The 21,625-nt window shown below is 42.1% G+C and overlaps 1 long non-coding RNA gene across 3 annotated transcripts; it reads left to right on the top strand.

The window, feature by feature from the left end:
• Positions 1–430: 430 nt before the first annotated feature.
• LOC135247215 (uncharacterized) lies at positions 431–19,517 on the top strand. 3 transcript variants are annotated; one of them, XR_010328136.1, is made up of 4 exons: positions 431–869; positions 13,902–14,075; positions 18,519–18,820; positions 19,443–19,517. It is a non-coding gene; the product is annotated as an uncharacterized LOC135247215 (long non-coding RNA). The 3 variants fall into 3 exon arrangements; XR_010328137.1 differs by having other exon boundaries at positions 502–869; positions 18,519–18,680; positions 19,443–19,514; XR_010328138.1 differs by lacking the exon at positions 431–869 and adding an exon at positions 9,689–9,959.
• The last annotated feature ends 2,108 nt before the right edge of the window (positions 19,518–21,625 follow it).

The raw sequence follows: 21,625 nt of genomic DNA, 5'->3' as shown, positions 1-21,625 counted from the left end.
GGGCTCCCCCACTCCCTGCCCACTGATCCCTTAGCAGTGTGCAGCACCAGGGGGTCCTGAGACGGCCTCAGCACAGGGGCTCAGCTGATCCCTTAGCAGTGTGCAGCACCAGGGGGTCCTGAGACAGCCTCAGCACAGGGGCTCAGCTGATCCCTTAGCAGTGTGCAGGATAAGGGGATCCTGACTGGCTGGCTGGTAGCTGTCGGCTGCCTAGCATGAGGAACCGACGGCACACAAACCAGATTTGTGTCAACAACCGTCTGTCTCTTCTGAGTTGAAAGCTCTTTGGTTTTCCCCATGGGCATAGATGACAAAGGGATTTTGTATGTGTGCAACCTCATATTAATATGCCAGTGATACAAGGAATGGTGAAAGCCAGCTATACAGTTTCTATGGGCAATTCTGGAGATCAAATAAAATAAAAAATGTCTTCAGATGCCACTTTGTTTAGTTTTATTTTAAATATTCTTTAGGGGTAATTTTGACCTCTATGCTTTTGAGAAAACTGCTATTACTCAAAAGTTTTTTTTTAAAGAATATTTTTTTATTATACTGAAAGTAAATAGTTTCTCCAAATGTTTGAGCAGACAATTTGCATCATTGAGTATATTGATTGTCTTACACAATAATTTTTGCTAATTTTCATAAAGAGTGCCAGTAATTCCTGAGTTGAATGTATAAACTCTTCTTTGCAGACTGAACAGCTGTGAACTCACACAGAAGTGCTGTAATATTGTGGCCTCAGCTCTCCAGTCATCAAACTCACCCCTGAGAGATCTGGACCTCAGCTGCAATAACCTGGGAGATTCAGGAGTGGAGCTGCTCTGTGCTGGACTGATGAGTCCAAACTGTAAACTGCAGAGACTGGGGTGAGTAGTGCTGTGTACTGTGTGACTTTAAATTAGTAGAATTTGTGATGATGTGTGTAAGAGTGTGAATTTTATCACCGGGTGGAAAAAAACCTCACTAATATTCAGAACCTGTAACCTGAATGTTTACGTGTGAATACAAGTTAGCGTATAAGCACATTAACAGGGGTGTGCTCATATGAAATGATGGGCGGCAAGACATTGTACCCTGGAGAGACTATCTACTGCTGCCAGGCATTCGTTCAAGTGTTCTGTGACATCAAGACCTTCAATCATAGGAATCCAGGAATCTAAAAATAACGACTAATTAAGGCTTACCCCATCTGGGTGAAGAGACTAATCTAAATCTAAATATCCCAGGGCATGACCTCTGCTATTTTACTTTATTGAATGACATTCAGATCCATCTGGGCACTGACTCTAACAGTGACCCCAGAGTAGCTGCACATCCTGCTAGTGAAACTAACAATATTCCCAGTGAGTAACCCAGTTAAGGTATTACTTCTAAACTTTAAGTTACTGTTGTAACCCCAGTTCTCTGATACACAGAGTGGAGAGATCCACCTATGGGCAATGACATTCGGTCATGACTTGTGTAGAAGGATCCCATTGCACCAAGTCTGGCTCTGACAGACAGTAACGTGTCCAATGCTAAAGGAGGCTACCGCCCTCCTGGAAGGTCACATAGGACCCTGCAGTGTTACTACTCCTCAGTGAACGTATTCACTTCACATGAGCGGCAGGCAGGGCAGTCTTGGTGGATCTCTCCACCGGGGTTACGACAGTAACCTAAAGTGCTCTGTCATCATGTTGTGTTTGAGATCCACCAACCGGGAGATATGGACAACTACCTGATTGCCCTATGCTCACAGCTGTGGCTCGATTGCTTGAACCTGACACGCACTTCCTGTTTGTGGTAGAGAGAGAGAGGAAGGAGTCTTGTGGAGTTTGGAAATGTTAGGTACAGGATTGTATTGTGCTTTGAAGTGTGTAAATACACTCAAATGAAATAACAAATGTTATTTCATTAGAGTTTTTTTCATTTGAGATTGTTTTGCTCCTAAGGTGAAAGTCTTTGTTGCCGTCAGGGGACAGGGAGGGAATTTTCCACTTTTTTCTTCCGTTAAGCACTCAGCTAGCAAACTAGCCGGTTTGCTAATTCGGCCACCTTCTTGCCGACAGGAGGTTTTTGGTTGTTCGCTTTCCCAGGAGCAAAATATAACTGTTGTTAGATAGTTTGCCTTTATTGTTATGTGCTAATGTTAGCAGTAGTTTATTATAATCTGCTTCTGGATGAAGTATTTTCGTTTTATTTTGTCCTAAGATATATGAATAAAATATTACCTAGTACATGGGTTCCTTCAATTATTGCTATTTAGTAATTGCTATTTTGTAAAAGGTAAATTAGTTTGTTTAACCCAATTAATTCTGCACCTGATCTTTCTTATTTAAACACTTACTATTAGTTCATTTAAAGTGCCTTATTTTTCTAGTTTAAAGTGCCTCCCCAGTTTGCTGCTATGTCCACAGTTTTGCTTTGTAGGTGTTCCGGACGCCAACTTAGAATAGTCGATTTATATTGTTAAAGTTGTGTGGTGCTTGGTGTCTTCCGTCCTCAGCAGGTACGAGTGAGATATTCCATAGAGCGTACAGAACATAACTCCTTGGAGTTACTGTGGAATTGAGAACGAGAGGCCATAAATATAAATTAGCTAAATATCAAGCACTGTGTGGAATGGCCTGCCAGGTCATGTAGTAGGGGCAGAAACTCCGGGGATTTTTAAGACAAGGCTTGATACAGTATTAGATTCTGTCTAGTCTGTAGGTAATCAGACCAATAGATACAATTTAGTTTGAAAATTGGCAAGCATTGTTGGGCAGAATGGCCTGTTCTCAGCGTATGTTATGTTATGTCATGTTGTTATGTTATGTTTTGTTTGTTGAGACGCTGTCAGGTCTTGGGAATGAAGTCTGTTGGGAATCTTCTCCTTTTGTGGAACCATGTTGGGACCAGTGAAGTAACACACTGATGACCACTATCCAATTGAAAAGGTTTTATTACGATGCACAAAGGGAGATTCACCACGGTGCCTCAACAAGCACTCTGTCTGAATCTCAACGAGACAGCCACAAGTGAGGTCTTAACTGTTCTGATCAGTGATTCTTGCCAAATGAGAACATTCCCAGGAATAAACATTGCACCAGACTCCCCGGGGGCCACCCATTTGATCTGCAGGTGTTGTATTGCCTTACAATGATTGAACTCTATATGTGGCCATCTGTCGCTAACAGTGGGAAGTTGTTCCAGAGTGTGTGTTGGTGTGTGTAAATGTGAATGGGGAGGGTGTTGTCTGGCACATCTTGTGTAGGGCAGTACTAAAGACATTCCACTGCCGAAAAGCTATAGCCAGGGTACAGGAACAATGTGAAGTACTGAAACCCATAGCAGGTGAGGGGAGATGTGTTCACCTCACACAGAGCTCACCCCCAGAATTGAGTGGGCTACTGGCCTCCTGGTGATGTTCAGACGGTAGAACCTAGCTAAAGTATCTGGAGAAACCCAGCCTGCCGCTGAATAAATTTCATGTGAGGAGACCCCATGGAATAGGGCCCACGGTGCAGCCATGCCCCTTGTACAATGAGCGTGTGGAGAACACACACAGGACACAGCATATGCAGCCTATGCTCCTCTTCAGAGGAGAAAGGTGGTGGGTGAAAAGCGGCAAGCTCCAACACCTCACATGTGAAAGCTGGGAAGCTTGAGGCATAAAGGCTGGATTGGGCTTAGGAAAAACCGTATCCATCTTAGGGAATATTGTGCACAAAAGTTGCACTGAGCGCGCATGGAGGTCACTGACTCACTTAGCTGAGGCTAGTGCAAGCAGCAACGCTGTCAGGAGAGACAGCAATTTTAAATCTAATTTATAAGCTCAAACGGCCTTACAGACCGAGCCTTCAGCACCTGTGATAAATCTCAAGCTTCTTAGCAACAGGTAGAGAACAGTGAGCCCCCTTCATGAACCTGTGAATGAGGGGCTGCTGCCCCACTGCATGGTCTTTCAACCCAACATGACAAGCAGTGATAGCTGCCAGGTAGATCTTATTGGTAGAAAAGGATTTCTCTTTATCCATAAGGTTCTGTGAAAAGCACAGCTCTGGTAAGGCACTGACTGACGAGAGGCACACCATCTTTCTAACACCTGACACTTATTGTCATAAAGTGACCTGGTAGAGGGCACTCTCGTGCTTTGGGTGGTTGCAGTCACGCGAGGGGGAAGCCCTAATGTGTTGAGGTTATGCCTCTCACAGGCCAAGCCCATAGAGCTACTCGCTCAGGGCATGGGTGGTGTATTTCCCCGTTCACCTTAGACAGTGTCATGGTTCTGTGGTTTGTCTGCATTTCCCTTTTCGGGCCGCCAGATGGCAGCACTTCAGTTTTTAGTTCTGTTCTGTTACCCTGTTTAATTGTATTATTGTTTTCAATTATTCAATTATTGTTTTTTGGTTGTCTCGTTTTCCCTTCCCTCTCTGTGGCCTGATTGTGCATTGTGCCCTGCTGTGTCTCGTCAGTGTCTTGTCTATTTAAGTGCTTGTCTTCCCTGACTCGGGTGCTGGATCCTTGTGTGTGCTTCTGGTTATGTTTCTGCCCTGCGTGTTTCCTCCTGAGAGTAGCTTCCTGTGTTTTTGCCCACGTTCCGTTTTTACATGCTTTTGGATTTTTGGATTTTCTTTGTTTCCTGTGTTTTGAAGTTTTTCTTTGTGTTTTGAGAGTTGCCCTGCGAGGCCTTTTGTTCCCTGCTTTAGTTCCTGTTTTGTAAAGTAAAGTCTTTGTTTCTATTTACCGTTTGGAGTTTTGTGTTTTCCCCCTCACTCTGCGTTTGGGTCCTAACCCCCCGTTCCCGTGACGGACAGGAGGTCTGTGCGTAGTGGGAGCTTGCATGGCTGTACATAAAGGAGAGGGATAATCACTGCAGTAACATTTCCACAATCTGGGGATGGAGATGCCATTCCCCGTACAGTGGGTTTCCCCTTGTCAGCAGATCAACGCTCGTGTTCAGAATTCCTGGAACATCAATCAATCAATCAAATTTTATTTGTATAGCGTATTTCACAGCAATTGTCACGATAAGCTTCACAGACAACCCTGGCCTAGACTCCTGCAGGAGCAAACCTAAAGTAACATGGGTCACGCGTAACCATAGAAAGTGACGGCTTCTCCAGACCAACAGTCTGTGGGCTAGACCATGGAGCTGGAGGGAGCGCATGACACCTTGGTGATTGACAAATGCTACCACAGTCATTATCGCAGCGTACGAGCACATGATGTCCCCTTAGACAGGGAAGAAAATATCTGAGAGCTGTCCATATAGTTAATAGCTAAAAGAAAATTGATTCACCATGTAACCCTCCTGAGGCCCCCCATCCCAGAGAGGGATGTGTCTGTCCTTTTTCTCCGTATGAAAACGATCCTGAGAGGGGTTCCCTGAGTGTAAAAGTCTGTGTTTTCCCAGTGACGCAGAGTTGCTGAGCGCTAGTGTGTCACCGTGAGACGGTGATGGAGATCGCGCACAGGGCTGAGGTGGAGGGATGAAATCCACCTCATAAAGCCCCTCATTCTTAACAGCCCCAGTGGCAAAACCTGAGAGGCTGACACCATCAGCTCCTGTAGTCTGAGGCATGTGTGATACTGTACTCTCGAGCCGGCCTTGAACTGAGAGAGACATACTCTGAGAGATAAAATGCAGTCTGCTGATAGACAAGTTCACATGGATACAGAGTATAAATCCACTCCCAAGAAGGTTACGCTCCAGGATGGGGAGAGATTGCACTGAAACCAAGAGACATCAGATGCATCAGGACTCGCTGAGTGTCCTGCACAACTCTGGGTTTTGAATTGGCAATAATCAGCTAATCGTCTATATAAGTCAGTATTCTGAGCCTCATTAGTCTCAGTGGAGCCAGACCCGCCTCTACACAAAGACAGAACACCCGTGGACTCAGGGAAAGGTCAAAGGGTGGAACTGTGTATTTGTAGCAAACACCACAATGGGTGAAGCGGAGGAATTTTGTGTGAGGGGGATAAATCCTTACGTGGAAGAAGGATTTACTGATGTGAAATAGTGATGTTAATTAAGTTAATTAAGTTAAGTTAATTAAGTGTTAAGTTAATTAAGTGTTAATTCTTAATAAGAAGGTTGATTGATGAATTTCTATAGATTAAAAAGTTAAATTTCAATAAACTATTTCAATTAATAACCTAATGTTAGTGATTATATTTTAAATTAGAGAGACGTTTAAAAAAAATTTTATTAGAGAGTCACGGTTCCCTCGACTGGCAGCATTAGTGAAACGTTAATGGTCCATTCCTGGAACATCAGTGCCATCTGAACACATCTTCTCAGCTGCTGGTCTCACCTTCAGCAGACTGCACACCAGACTGACCCCAATGCACATAGACAAAAATGCTTAAGTATTAAGTTACGCATATTTTAAGTCATTCTTTTTATAGGCCATGGAGTAGATTTTATTCTAATCAGTTAATCATTATTAATCAATTATTGGGTGCCGACGATTGATTAAAAGAATTGCACAAAAATTTTCCAATCGTTCTGACATATTGAACGTGAAAGAGTGCTTTATGTTAACATTTTGAAATTATATTGCCTCAAATGTTTGTTTAACACTGAGATCCAAAAGGAAGTTGAGAACCATCCTTCTTTGGGAGCTGGAAATAATGAAAATAAAAACTATGTTGGGTTTGATCTCTGGGAACCACACGTATTTCCCCCTTTTTGTAAGAAGGAAGGAATTTATTCCTCTTAAACATGGGAGCGCTCTCTTGTGTTTGAGAGTAAATGACTCTAGAAATGGGGAGTTTCACTTTGAACTGGAGTCTGTAGCCCTTGGCTATAGTAGCGCTGCAGTGTCCTATGTGCTTTTCCAGGAGGGCAGTAGCCTCCTTTCGCATTGCACACACTACTGTCTGTCAGAGCCACACTTGGTGCAATTGGATGCTTCTATGCAGGTCTGGACCGGATGTCATTCCCTAGAGTTGGCTTCAAACACAAGATGATGAAAGAGGAGTTTATTTATGGAACCAATATAGTGATTGGTTCTAGCAGAGATGCACACTTCAGTCAGTGTATGAGTAAGCCACATACTTTATATGCGCTGTAAGGGAAAGAGCACTTTATGACACAATATGAGAGTTGCCAATAACCATGAATAGAAAGCTTTAACAGTGTTAAGAGGCAATCATTTTATTTACAAGGCATACCAAGATGGACTGGACACTATGCTATAATTGAGGAAAGGACATGCACCTGAAGTGATTGTAAGATAAAGAAAAGTTACACAAAGAAATTGTGATGCATACCAAAAATGCTTTTTATGAAAGGACTTTGGATAATGAAGTAAATTGTTTGAGCTTCCCTTAAATGCTATCCAGAGAACATCTCCCGCAATCCACACTAGTTTACATTTGACAAAATAGAGTCTGACCTGACCAAAACTCTAGTATCTACCGCCATCCCCGCCAGACAAACCCCCCCCCCCCCCCCCCCCCCCCATAGGGTTTTGGGGCACTGCATGATAATTATCCTGACAGTAAATAAGGGGCATTGTGCTACTGGTGTGCCCTAATGATTGAATCTATCATTCCTGTATGTGTTGCATACTCCTCCTGCAAGGGTTGACAGTGATGGTCCTTCTAAGGACTGTTTTATACTTCTGTGTAGTCTGCATAGTTTGCATGATTTGCATTGTGTGCGACATTTGCAAACGGGCAGATCATTTATATCGCATGTTGTACAGGTACAGGTTGTGATTTTCCACCCACTTACAGATACCTTCAATTCCATATCTTTCATCTCTATCTCTATCTATACCTTTAATAAACTTTTATCACATCCGTACTGTATGTTACGGGAACGAGGCACAGACGAGGCTGACAGTGCTGGCAACATGCCTGTAGAGGACTTTTATTGTTCATAACAAGAGAAATCACCGTGCTCACCCGTTTAATTTGTTTGGTGCGTAGACGATCATAGTGAGACAATAGATAAATTGGTAAATTGGTTAACAAGAGCAACCTTGTCATTTAAATATCTCTCTGTGAATCACCCTGCCATACCTGTACTATATGCATTGCCTAAGATTCATAAATCCCTTGAAGATCCTCCTTTGAGGCCTATAGTATCATTGGCATTGGCTCCCTTACTGAGAACATTTCTCGGTTTGTGGACTTTCATAAAGACACCACTGATTTTTTAGTGAATTTACAAGCATTGTCAAACATAGATGAAGGTGACTTTTTAGTTACATTAGATGTTGGTTCTCTATACACCTCCATACCTACGAATCCCGGCCTGGAGGCTCTGAGATTCTTTCTTTCCAATCAAGGTAGTGTGTCTACTGAGTTTATTATCAGTCTCACTCAATTATTTTCTCTTTGATAAAGATTACAACTTGCAAACACATGGCACTGCCATGGGGACTCCATTAGCCCCCAACTATGCTAATCTGTTCATGGGAAAATTTGAACTTGATTATATTTATGAGAACAATCCTTACATAAGTTCTATTAAATACTGGACTAAATACTGAGGTGTATTGATGATTGTTTTATGATATGGAATGATTCCGAAATTAAGCTGATGGAATTTGTTAATTACATTAATTCAAAACTACCATCTATTTCCTTTTCAGTTGAGAAGAGCCCAGAAGCTATTCACTTCTTAGATGGCTTGGTCACTAAAAAAGGCAATTCCCTTAGTACTACGGTATATAGAAAGCCCACTGACAAAAATACAATTTTGTCAGCTGACAGTTATCACCCATTACCATTAAAGAAAGGGTTACCTGTGAGTCAGTTGCATAGGCTTCGCCGTATCTGTGACACTGAAGAAGAATACGACAAACAATCGGAGCTCCTCATTGAGCGTTTTCACAGTGCTGTGGGACGTTTGTCACAGAAAACTAAAAGGAAATGAGCAAATTCACTGTCCACACATGAAAAATGTGTGTTGTCTTTACTTTTGGTGGTGGCCAAACATCCTACAGCACTGAAAACTAACTCACTCTCCACTCTGAAAGGTGGCAGCTGCATGTCTAGTATGGAATGGGAGGGTTAAGCCCAGAGAAAAGATTATAGAAAACGTAGATGAGCCCATTGCCCCAATTCAGAGAACTTACAGTATAGGATAAGGGCCCAGAATGTCAGAATTACATCTATAGAACTGTCAGAGTTCAGTCCAGCAGGATGTTTAATTTTCAGGATTGTGGCGTTTCTGAAAGGATTGTGAATAAAATGGTATTTTATTCTGCTGGTAATGCCGAGCATTAACTCACTGGCACGGTATGTGTGTACATCTTGGTGGGAGAGTGTCCATCTGAACAACATGTGAGCTGCTGTTTAGATGCAGTGTTACATTGTTTAGTTTAGTCACTTTTCTGTGGTTCCAGTCCCAATTCATAGCCTGGATATTATAGCTTTGTAAGCAGTCATGCTGTGTGGAATAGTTTGATTCAGAGATCAATATTCTGGCTCTAGCTCCTATCATCTAAAGAATAACATCATTTACAGGAGTATTTCTTAGATAAGTATTCTAATAATCTTCATATGCTCCCACTTATTACATTTTATGTGCAGTCTATATTACTCTACAAAGGCTACCAAACATGTTGATAAGGGGTTTTAAAATAAAAAAATGACCTAATACATCAGGCTTTTATTTTCATTATTATTATCATTGTTACAATAATAATTAAATGTAACGCAATAATTAACCTATTATATTCGCAAAGGCGTGCGAGAACAAAATGATTGTATAGATTATAGCGTAAAGACATGGAGAACATAGGTGCAATGTGTGAAAGTTTCAAAAGACACCACATTTTTGAAAATCTAGTGTCTACCAGCAATAAAAGTTAGTGGCAGTAATCAGTTGTGCTGTTCTGATACAGACACTAGATGGCGATGCAGTGTAATTCCAGTTGATGCCGTAGTTGCATTGCTGTAAGATCGTGCCAGATGAACTGAAGTGTAGCACAGCTCGTACACGGCTCCGGCACTGCTTCAGCTGTTAGCAGGTACAATATCGCAGGTCTGACCAATAATATCATGACTGGTTAGATAAAATCTTCATGTTATTTTATATACTGGTGTGTATATTGGGATGGCAGGTATGCCATCCCGCCAAGTTACGCCTTGGCGGGGGCATGCCCCATACCTATACAGCACCGAGAGTTTGACACTTTTCAGGGTTCCCCACAGAAATAACCACAACAGCCACAGACACTCAGCCCTTAAAAACATTAAATTCTGTACATTCTGACCCCATTTCAACAGACAGATTTCATAAACAACTTCACATTTCCACACAATAAAGCCCCAAAATAAGGGGATTTTGCGTTTTCTCCTTCTTCTTCTTCTTCTTCTTCTTCTCTTTCTTCTTCTTCTTCTTCTTCTTCTTCTCATTCTTATTTTTCCTGCCGCCTATCCCACTAACTACATGTCTCCCCATTGGACATTTTACCGACATCAGCCAAATCCTCATCCTCGCGACCCAATCAAAAACTTGCATACACATGCAAAATACCCATACCTTTTTATTCTGAAACATTTCCAATTTAAACAGCTAATCTGCCTGTGGCCTAGTCGGTAAGGTTACAGTCTTGGGAACATGGGGTTGTAGGTTCAAGCCCAGCTAGGTACGCATTTCTTTAACCTGCTTTTACCCTCACTAATAATTGTCTACTACTTCTCAATTATTGCTTTTGCACCATATCTACCCGCCGTTCACCGAACATATACACTGTATTATGACGTACTGTCTGCACGTTCAGTTATTAACCGGCTACAATATTGCAGAGACATATGGATTCAAATTCTGTGCTTACTGGCCTGTGTTCTTTAAAACCACGGACAGGTTTGCTAATGATATTTCACGCATTGCATAGCTATGTCATGGTGCTGCACTAACAAAGTCACAGACTGGTAAACCTCCGGTTGAAGGATTGAATCCTGCCTCGCCCTCAGGCAGATAATTTCCTCTTTTACACTAATGTTTTCTTACGCTTTTATATTGGATTTACCAAAACTCACTCACGGCCACCCATATGCATTTCATGACGGCAAATGTGTTAATTTTATTAAAAAGTTACACCAGTTCACTACTGTGCCATTTCTACTAACTATATTTCTTCACTTGGCTACCGTACAAAACTTTCTTATCAGCAAACGCCACATTTCTACATTCATGTTACCTCGCCCTGTTCTCTATCTAGCCACATACAAACAATTACTACGTATGTACGTTCTGCAACTCCCCATTAAAACTTTAAATTAAAAAACATGACTCACTCGTAAGTATAACTACCAGTACTGAACATGAGAAAAGCACATTGGTGCAATAGATAGATTTCACACGTTACTTAACCCTCCACTTTAACGGATGTTACTCTACACCGACTATTATATATACCATTCCATAAGGAAACTAAGCTCGCTCATGGTCACTTTATTTACTCCGCACTATAGTCTGTGATCATGTCAACCTTCACCTACATGCCCATTCTGCTAATAACATATTGTTTCAACTACGCAATTTCATCATTTCGTCCTCATTTCTCTCACACTGTTGTTATTTTCTCATATGCAAAGCCTGCTGGGACATATGCGTCTGCTCCTATTCTCCACTATCAAGTTTTCCGGTTCTAGCTTAGCGAAACAGCGAACAGGATTCCCACCTGCAGATAAGCCTATCAAAATGCCTTATAAACCTACAAACACTAAAAGTGCATCTTCACGAAATAACAGACAAGGGAGCAGGACAGCAGGGTACACAAGTTGCGACCTAGGCAGCTCTAATTCTACGGGTTTGCTGATTCTTTTCTCAATCAAGGCTCGTTGGATGGCCGTCAAATTTGTGAGTACATACACTGGCCATATTTCACCTGCGTTTCTGTTGCGTTTAAACTTACGCCACCGCACCCTTTGTCACAGCCACTGTTTTACATATATAGCAAACTGAAACTTCTAAACAGTACACGCTCATCAGACTGTACAAATTCACACAAGGATAGCCATAATCCACAACTGTTTCTTACAGGGTCACTTCACATTTCTCACTCTCATAATAAAGCGCTTTGCAAAAAAAAATGATATCTCATAAAAAACACGTTTTCAACGTACAAAAATGCCAAGTTACTCAAAAGTATTGATATCAAAATGACGCCAAGTTACGGTACTACAGACAATATAGGCTATCTTGCCTCACCGAAATTACATAAGATGTATTTCAAAGCAATGCTACCCAATATTTCCTCAATTCTTTCAAGTCACTTGGCCCTGTGTGTATAAGCATGCACTACATGGACAGGCCAGACATATGTGTGGATGGCTCTCTCACAGTCAAGATTGATTGAATAAGCGTGTATATGTCCAATTTGTATTGGTATATATGTATTTCGCTGCCCAGCCTTTCTGTTGCGTGAATGATAGTATGTTTCTTGGTGTTCGTAAATGTGAATGTAACATGCTGCGAGGGAAATGTCCCCATGGGGATAAAGAAGTTCTCTATGTATGTAAGTACAATATGTATTTTACATGCAGTATTTATTGTACGTAGCAAATATACAATAACTTGTACACGTACTCAAATTCAGTTCAGAAGCAAGTATAAACATATGTTTTCTGGAGAAATATGCTTCCTGTAGTTACTCAGCAGCAGTTCTGTACATGAATTTCAATGTGTTCCATGAGGCAATTTGAGATATTTGACTCTTTGATCTGACACAAAGTTTGCATGACATTGTAAAATGGTAAGATTACAAAACACAGGGCCAAGTGACTTGAAAGAATTGAGGAAATATTGGGTAGCATTGCTTTGAAATACATCTTATGTAATTTCGGTGAGGCAAGATAGCCTATATTGTCTGTAGTACCGTAACTTGGCGTCATTTTGATATCAATACTTTTGAGTAACTTGGCATTTTTGTACGTTGAAAACGTGATTTTTATGAGATTTAAGTTGTCTGTGACAGTTAGCTGCTTAGTTCCTCTCTGGCTCCGCTAGCTAGGTTTGGTCATGTAGTAACTTTAAGGTAGGTTAGGCTGGCTAGCTAGCTAACTCGTGCCTGTGACTGTGTGAGTCAAAGCGAAAGCTGAACTTAGAACAACGGCAACAAGTGTCAACTTGAGGGTCATATTGTTCGATGTAAATGGTAAACAAATGATATTTGAAAGGGTTAATAGTTATTATCAAATAATTGTGTTATGTAAGTGTAGTTCTGTATTTTCAAAGAATGAACTAGCTGAGGTAACAGTAAACAGGTCAGAGCGAGCTGGCATCGCCATGGTAACCAACCGACCCTCCTAACGGCTACATTTTAAACAGCGTCGTCGTAGTTACGTCACGTTACTTTGGCGAGAGGTAAATAAGGAAGAGCGCAATTTTGTATTGAATGCGGTTTCATTTCACCTTGCTGAATATTTTAAAATTAATGTCAAAAACCCTGACAGACTGTATAATTTGTTAAACTTAAATTGTTTGATAACTTGATGGTTACAAGATTAGGAAGAAAATATTATCATGATGACAGTAATGTATTTAGCTAATGGGTTATACGAGTAGTTGTACATTAACAGTTATATTTATCTATTCATAGTGATGAATATTCAGCGTCTTTGAAATGTAGAGATGTTTATGAACTGAAGAACATGTCAGGTGAGGTAAAGTGCACCACAAAAATGCTGTTTTTTGTGTTTGCAGATGAAATTAATATGTTTGCAAATCAGATAAGTTAATCACATGGAAAGGGTTATTAGAGCCCAGTAATTGTCTTAGACTATTGTGGATTAGTCAGAATACTTTATGAACTTAATTTACACACTCCCCTCCCTGTTTTTGTGTGTACATCTCAGGAATGCCTAGGTACATATGTATCAACTGTCAAGGTGAACAGTGTCACAAATCATTTGTGCGTGTGTTTGTGTGCGTGCGTGTTTGTGTGTGTGTGGTCTCTCCACAGGCTGGGTTGGTGCAATCTCACAGAGGGCTGCTGTGATGTTCTGGCCTCAGTCCTGCATTCTCCTCACTCAGAGCTGAGAGATCTGGAGCTCAGAGACAACGAGCTGCAGGATTCAGGAGTGAGAGCGCTCTCTGCTGGACTGGAGGACCCACACTGTAAACTGCATAGAATGGGGTGAGTACAAACACAAACCCCTTCAATAAATTAGGGCTACAATGTGACTAAATACAACACTGATGTCAATGTTTCTAATGTGAAAACAGACACTCCACAGAACTGAAACAGCATGTTCCTGTTCTTCCTCTTGGTAGAATTTGACTACACAAATGACCGAAGAAAATGAATTAGTCCTGTTTCCTGAACTGTAGTGGGGTGTAAACTCAAATGTGCTTGATAATGACTCATTCCACATTCATGTTAGTTTAGTTTAACACACACAGCCCTGTTAGTTTATATTAACAGTTATAGTAATAGTTACATTACATTTATTTGCCAGACGCTTTTATCCAAAGTGACGTACAATAGGTGCATACAAAAGGTAATTGGAACAACTACAAAACACAGGTCCGATAAGGTACAATACTTTGCACAGTTATTCATAGCCATGAACACATTAAGTCCAGTTCACACAGTGAACATTACTCTGACCTAACCTATGCTAAGTCAAACTAGGAGGCATTATAAGCAACATCTAGACAATGATACAAGGCACAATAAGTGCTGGATGGAGGTACATGTAACATGAGTGGCACAGGAGGTACATGTGTAGAAATAGGGGGGATTTAAGTGATAGAAATGATCTACAGAGTGGTGAAAGTTAGTCCAAGTATAGTCTGAAGAGATGCATCTTCAGACCACGGCGGAAGATGGGTAGTGAGGGAGATGTTCGTAGAGGAACAGGGAGTTTGTGCCACCACTGGCTAGGGTGGAGCTAGGGTGGAGAAGCTCTGTGGTAGAGACAAGATTGAACCCTTTACCTGGATGGCAGGGGGTGCAAGGCAGTGGTCAAGTGGGCGTATAGGATTTAATCATATGCTGTAAGTAGACAGGGGCCGTCCTGTTGCCTGCAGTGTAGGTGAGGATCAGGACTTTGAACCTGCAGTGCCAGTGGAGTGACCTCTGCAGGGGAGAACTTGGGAAGGTTGAAGACAATTAATGTGTGTAAGGTGTGTAACACACTGCTATGTGTTTGACACACACAGCCCTGTTAGTTTATATTAATGTGTGTAAGGTGTGTAATACACTGCTATGTGTTTGACACACACAGCCCTGTTAGTTTGTATCTCATAAAAAACACGTTTTCAACGTACAAAAATGCCAAGTTACTCAAAAGTATTGATATCAAAATGACGCCAAGTTACGGTACTACAAACAATATAGGCTATCTTGCCTCACCGAAATTGAATAACATGTATTCCAAAGCAATGCTACCCAGTATTTCCTCAATTCCTTCAAGTCACTTGGCCCTGTGTGTATATAAGTGTGCAGTACATGGATAGGCCAAACATATGTGTGGATGGCTTTCTCACAGTCATGATTAATTGAATAGGCATCTATATGTCCAATTTGTATTGGTATGTATGTATTTTGGTGGCCAGCCTTTCTGTTGCGTGAATGATTGTATGTTTCTTGGTATAAATGTCTGTTCGTAAATGTGAATGTAACATGCTGCGAAGGAAATGTCCCCATGGGGATAAAGAAGTTCTCTATGTATGTATGTACAATATGTATTTTACATGCATTTATTGTACGTTGCAAATATACAATCACTTGTACATTTAGTCAAATTCAGTTCAGAAGCAAGTATAAACATATGTTTTCTGGAGAAATATGCTTCCTGTAGTGACTGACGAGCAGTTTTCTACATGAATGTCCATGTGTTCCATGAGGCAATACGAAATATTTGACACTTTGATCTGACACAACGTTTGCATGACATTGTAATATGGTAAGGTTACAAAACACAGGGCCAAGTGACTTGAAGGAATTGAGGAAATACTGGGTAGCATTGCTTTGGAATACATGTTATTCAATTTCGGTGAGGCAAGATAGCCTATATTACATTACATTACATTACAGGCATTTGGCAGACGCTCTTATCCAGATATATTATATTGTTTGTAGTACCGTAACTTGGCGTGATTTTGATATCAATACTTTTGAGTAACTTGGCATTTTTGTACGTTGAAAACGTGTTTTTTTATGAGATATCATTTCTTTTTGCAAAGCGTTTTATTACGAGTGAGAAATGCGAAGTGACCCTGTAAGAAACGGTTGTGAATTATGGCTATCATTTTGTGAATTTGTACAGTCTGAAGAGCGTGTACGTTTAGCAGTTTCGGTTTGCTATATATGTAAAACAGTGGCTGTGACAAATAGTGCGGTGGCGTAATTGTAAACGCATCAGAAAAGGTTAAATATGGCAGGGTGTAGCTATGTAGGCTACTCACGGATTTGACGGGCATCCAACGAGCCTTGATTGACAAAAGAATCGGCAAGCCCGTAGAATTAGAGCTGCCTAGGTCGCAACTTGTGTACCCTTCTGTCCTGCTCCGTTGTCTGTTATTTCGTGAAGATGCACTTTTAGTGTTTGTAAGGTTTATAAGGCATTTTGATAGGCTTATCTGCAGGTAGGAATCCTCTTTGCTGTTTTGTTAAGCTAGAACCGGAAAAGTTGATAGTGGAGAATAGGAGCAGACGCATTTGTTCCAGCAGGCTTTGCATATGAGAAAATAACAAGTGTGAGATAAATTAGACGAAATGATGAAATTGCGTAGTTGAAACAACATGTTTTTTTTTTTTTAGCAGAATGGGCATGTAGGTGAAGGTTGACATGATCACAGACTATAGTGCGAAGTAAATGAAGTGACCATGAGTGAACTTAGTTTCCTTATCAAACGGTACATATAACAGTCTGTATTTAACGTTCGTTGTTGAAGTGGAGGGTTAAATAACGTGTGCAATCTATCGCACGAATGTGTTTTTCTCATGTTCAGTGCTAGTAGTTATACATATGAGTGAATCATGATTTTAAATGTAATGTTTTAATGCGGAGTTTCTGAACGTACAGACGTAGTAATTGTTTGTAGCCTATGTGGCTAGATAGAGAACAGGGCGAGGTAACATGAATGTAGAAACGTGGCGTTTGCTGAGATGAAGGTTTTGTACGGTAGCTAACTGAACGTACAGACGGTAAGTCATAATGCATATGGCTTAGCAATATTGTAGCCGGTTAATAACTGAACGGTGAACGGCGGGTAGATATGGTGCAAAAGCAATAATTGATAAGTAGTAGACAATAATTAGTGAGGGTCGAAGCAGGTTAAAGAAATGTGTTCCTAGCTGGGTTTGAACATCCAACCCCATGCTCCTAAGACTGTAACCTTGCCCACTAGGCCACAGGCGGACTAGCTGTTTAGATTGCGGAGTTGCAGAACATACATACGTAGTAATTGTTTGTAGCCTATGTGGCTAGATAGAGAACAGGCGAGGTAACATGAAAGTACAAACGTGGCGTTTGCTGATAAGAAGGTTTTGTACGGTAGCCAAGTGAAGAAATGTAGTTAGTAGAAATGGCAGAGCGGTGAACTGGTGTAACTTTTTTAGAAAAGGAATACATTTGCCGTCATGAAATGCATATGGGTGGCCGTGAGTGAGTTTTGGTAAAGGAAATATAACCGTAAGAAAACGTTTGTATAAAAGAGGAAATGGTCTGCCTGAGGGCGAGTCGTGATTCAAGCCTTAAACTGGAGGTTTACCAGTCTGTGACTTCGTTGGTGCAGCGCTATGCAATGCGTGAAATATCATTAGCAAACCTGCCGGTGGTTTTAAAGAACACGGGCCAGTAAGCACAGATTAGCTCCCGTTGAATCCATATGGCTTAGCAATATTGTAGCCGGTTAATAACTGAACGGTGAACGGCGGGTAGATATGGTGCAAAAGCAATAATTGATAAGTAGTAGACAATAATTGGTGAGGGTCGAAGCAGGTTAAAGAAACATGTCTGTAGCTGGGCTTGACCTACGACCCCGTGTTCGCAAGACTGTAACCTTGCCCACTAGGCCACAGGCGGACTAGCTATTTAACCTGCAAATGTTTCAGAGTAGAAAGGTATCGGTATTTTGCGTGTGTATGCGCGTTTTTGATTGGGTCGTGTAGGTGAAGATTTGGCTGGTGTCCGTGAAATGTCCAATGGGGAGACATGTTGTTAGTGGGAAAGGCGGCAGGAAAAATCAGAATGAGAAGAAGAAAGAGAAGAAGAAGAAGGAGAAAACGCAAAATCCCCTTAGTTTGGGGCTTTATTGTGTGGACATGTGAAGTTGTTTATGAGTTCTGTTTGTTGAAATGGGGTCAGAATGTACAGAATTTAATGTTTTTAAGGGCTGAGTGTCTGTGGCTGTTGTGGTTATTTCTGTGGGGAACCCTGAAAAGTGCCAAACTCTCGGTGCTGTATAGGTATGGGGCATGCCCCCGCCAAGGCGTAACTTGGCGGGATGGCATACCTGCCATCCCAATTAATGTGTGTAAGGTGTGTATCACACTGCTATGTGTTTGACACACACAGCCCTGTTAGTTTATATTAATGTATGTAAGGTGTGTGTGTCCTTCTCTCTGCAGGCTGTCAGGCTGTAGAGTCACACAGAGAGGCTGTGATTCTCTGGCTTCAGCTCTGTGTTCAAACCCCTCACATCTGAGAGAGCTGGACCTGAGATACAATCACCCAGGAGACTCAGGAGTGAGAGCGCTGTCTGCTGCTGAACTGGACACACTCACACTGCTGTAAGTACAGAGAGTTTCCACACTGCACCTCACACACACACACACACACACCTGAGAGAGCTGGACCTGAGATACAATCACCCAGGAGACTCAGGAGTGAGAGCGCTGTCTGCTGCTAAACTGGACACACTCACACTGCTGTAAGTACAGAGAGTTTCCACACTGCACCTCTCACACACACACACACACACACACACACACTTGAGAGAGCTGGACCTGAGACACAATCACCCAGGAGACTCAGGAGTGAGAGCGCCGTCTGCTGCTAAACTGGACACACTCACACTGCACCTCACACACACGCACACACGCATACAAAAGGAGTTGGGGGGGGGGGGGGGGTGGCATGGAGGGCACTGTTCAAACCAGCGTTACTCAAGAGGGTTGGGGATCTCCTGTGGAGGGTGCTGCAGGGGATCACTGCAGTAAATAAGATGTGGTTGTTGTAGTTAGGGGTTTGATCAGGGACACAGTGATGGTGGAGTTTCAGTATTACAAAGCAATGGAGAACCTGAGTGTGTTTCAGAGTGTGTGTGTTATAAGGGTGTTTTATGTTCAGTGGAGGGAGGGGAGCTATTTTTGCACATGGAATAGAGTGAGGGAATGGAATAAGTTTCCTTTGTGACAGATTTGTGTTTTTCATATGATCTTGGTTTTGTGTTTTATTGTGTCTTTGTTTTTATTTATGTGATGTCATTGGTGTGTTGAGAGTGGAAATAAAGGATGGTTAAATTTCTAAATTCTGTTCTGCTGTTCTTACAGTGTTGACCATGGAGGAGAGAACAGGACCAAACCAGGACCCCGGAAATGTGAGTGTGTATGGACACAGAACACTTTCCATAGATACACACTCTGCTGTCTGTGTGTGTGTGTGAGAGAGAGACTTCTCTCTTACACACACACACAGACAGCAGAGTGTGTATCTATGGAAAGTGTTCTGTGGTCCATACACACTCACATTTCCGGGGTCCTGGTTGGTCCTGTTCTCTCCTCCATGGTCAACACTGTAAGAACAGCAGAACAGAATTAGAAATTTAACCATCCTTTATTTCCACTTCCAACACACCAATGACATCACATAAATAAAAAACAAAGACACAATAAAACACAAAATCAAGATCATATGAAAAACACAAATCTGTCACAAAGGAAACTTATTCCATTCCCTCACCCTATTCCATGTGCAAAAATAGCTCCCCCCTCCACTGAACATAAAAACACCTTATAACACACACACTCTGAAACACACTCAGGTTCTCCATTGCTTTGTAATACTGAAAATCCACATCACTGTGTCCTGATCAAACCCCTAACTACAACAACCACATCTTATTTACTGCAGTGATCCCCTGCAGCACCCTCCACAGGAGATCCCCAACCCTCTTTAGTAACGCTGGTTTGAACAGTGCCCTCCATGCCACCCCCCCCCCCCCCCACCCAAATCCGTTTGTATGCGTGTGTGCGTGTGTGTGAGGTGCAGTGTGAGTGTGTCCAGTTTAGCAGCAGACGGCGCTCTCACTCCTGAGTCTCCTGGGTGATTGTGTCTCAGGTCCAGCTCTCTCAAGTGTGTGTGTGTGTGTGTGTGTGTGTGTGAGAGGTGCAGTGTGGAAACTCTCTGTACTTACAGCAGTGTGAGTGTGTCCAGTTTAGCAGCAGACAGCGCTCTCACTCCTGAGTCTCCTGGGTGATTGTATCTCAGGTCCAGCTCTCTCAGGTGTGTGTGTGTGTGTGTGTGTGAGAGGTGCAGTGTGGAAACTCTCTGTACTTACAGCAGTATGAGTGTGTCCAGTTCAGCAGCAGACAGCGCTCTCACTCCTGAGTCTCCTGGGTGATTGTATCTCAGGTCCAGCTCTCTCAGATGTGAGGGGTTTGAACACAGAGCTGAAGCCAGAGAATCACAGCCTCTCTGTGTGACTCTACAGCCTGACAGCCTGCAGAGAGAAGGACACACACACCTTACACACATTAATATAAACTAACAGGGCTCTGTGTGTCAAACACATAGTAGTGTGTTACACACCTTACATTAATTGGGATGGCAGGTATGCCATCCCGCCAAGTTACGCCTTGGCGGGGGCATGCCCCATACCTATACAGCACCGAGACTTTGGCACTTTTCAGGGTTCCCCACAGAAATAACCACAACAGCCACAGACACTCAGCCCTTAAAAACATTAAATTCTGTACATTCTGACCCCATTTCAACAGACAGAATTCATAAACATTCACATGTCCACACAATAAAGCCCAAACTAAGGGGATTTTGCGTTTTCTCCTTCTTCTTCTCTTTCTTCTTCTCATTCTGATTTTTCCTGCCGCCTTTCCCACTAACAACATGTCTCCCCATTGGACATTTCACGGACACCAGCCAAATCTTCACCTACACGACCCAATCAAAAACGCGCATACACACGCAAAATACCGATACCTTTCTACTCTGAAACATTTGCAGGTTAAATAGCTAGTCCGCCTGTGGCCTAGTGGGCAAGGTTACAGTCTTGAGAACATGGGGTTGTAGGTTCAAGCCCAGCTACAGACATGTTTCTTTAACCTGCTTCGACCCTCACAATTTATTGTCTACTACTTATCAATTATTGCTTTTGCACCATATCTACCCGCCATTCACCGTTCAGTTATTAACCGGCTACAATGTTGCTAAGCCATATGGATTCAACGGGAGCTAATCTGTGCTTACTGGCCCGTGTTCTTTAAAACCTCCGGCAGGTTTGCTAATGATATTTCACGCATTGCATAGCGCTGCACCAACGAAGTCACAGACTGGTAAACTCCAGTTTAAGGCTGAATCACGACTCGCCTCAGGCAGACCATTTCCTCTTTATACAAACGTTTTCTACGGTTATATTCCTTTACCAAAACTCACTCACGGCACCCATATGCATTTCATGACGGCAAATGTATTCCTTTTCTAAAAAAGTTACACAGTT

This window comes from Anguilla rostrata, unplaced genomic scaffold (assembly GCF_018555375.3).
Source record: "Anguilla rostrata isolate EN2019 unplaced genomic scaffold, ASM1855537v3 scaf1155, whole genome shotgun sequence".
NCBI lineage: Eukaryota > Metazoa > Chordata > Actinopteri > Anguilliformes > Anguillidae > Anguilla > Anguilla rostrata.
The sequence above is the reverse complement of the archived record's forward strand: the minus strand, read 5'-3'. Positions and strand labels throughout refer to the sequence as shown.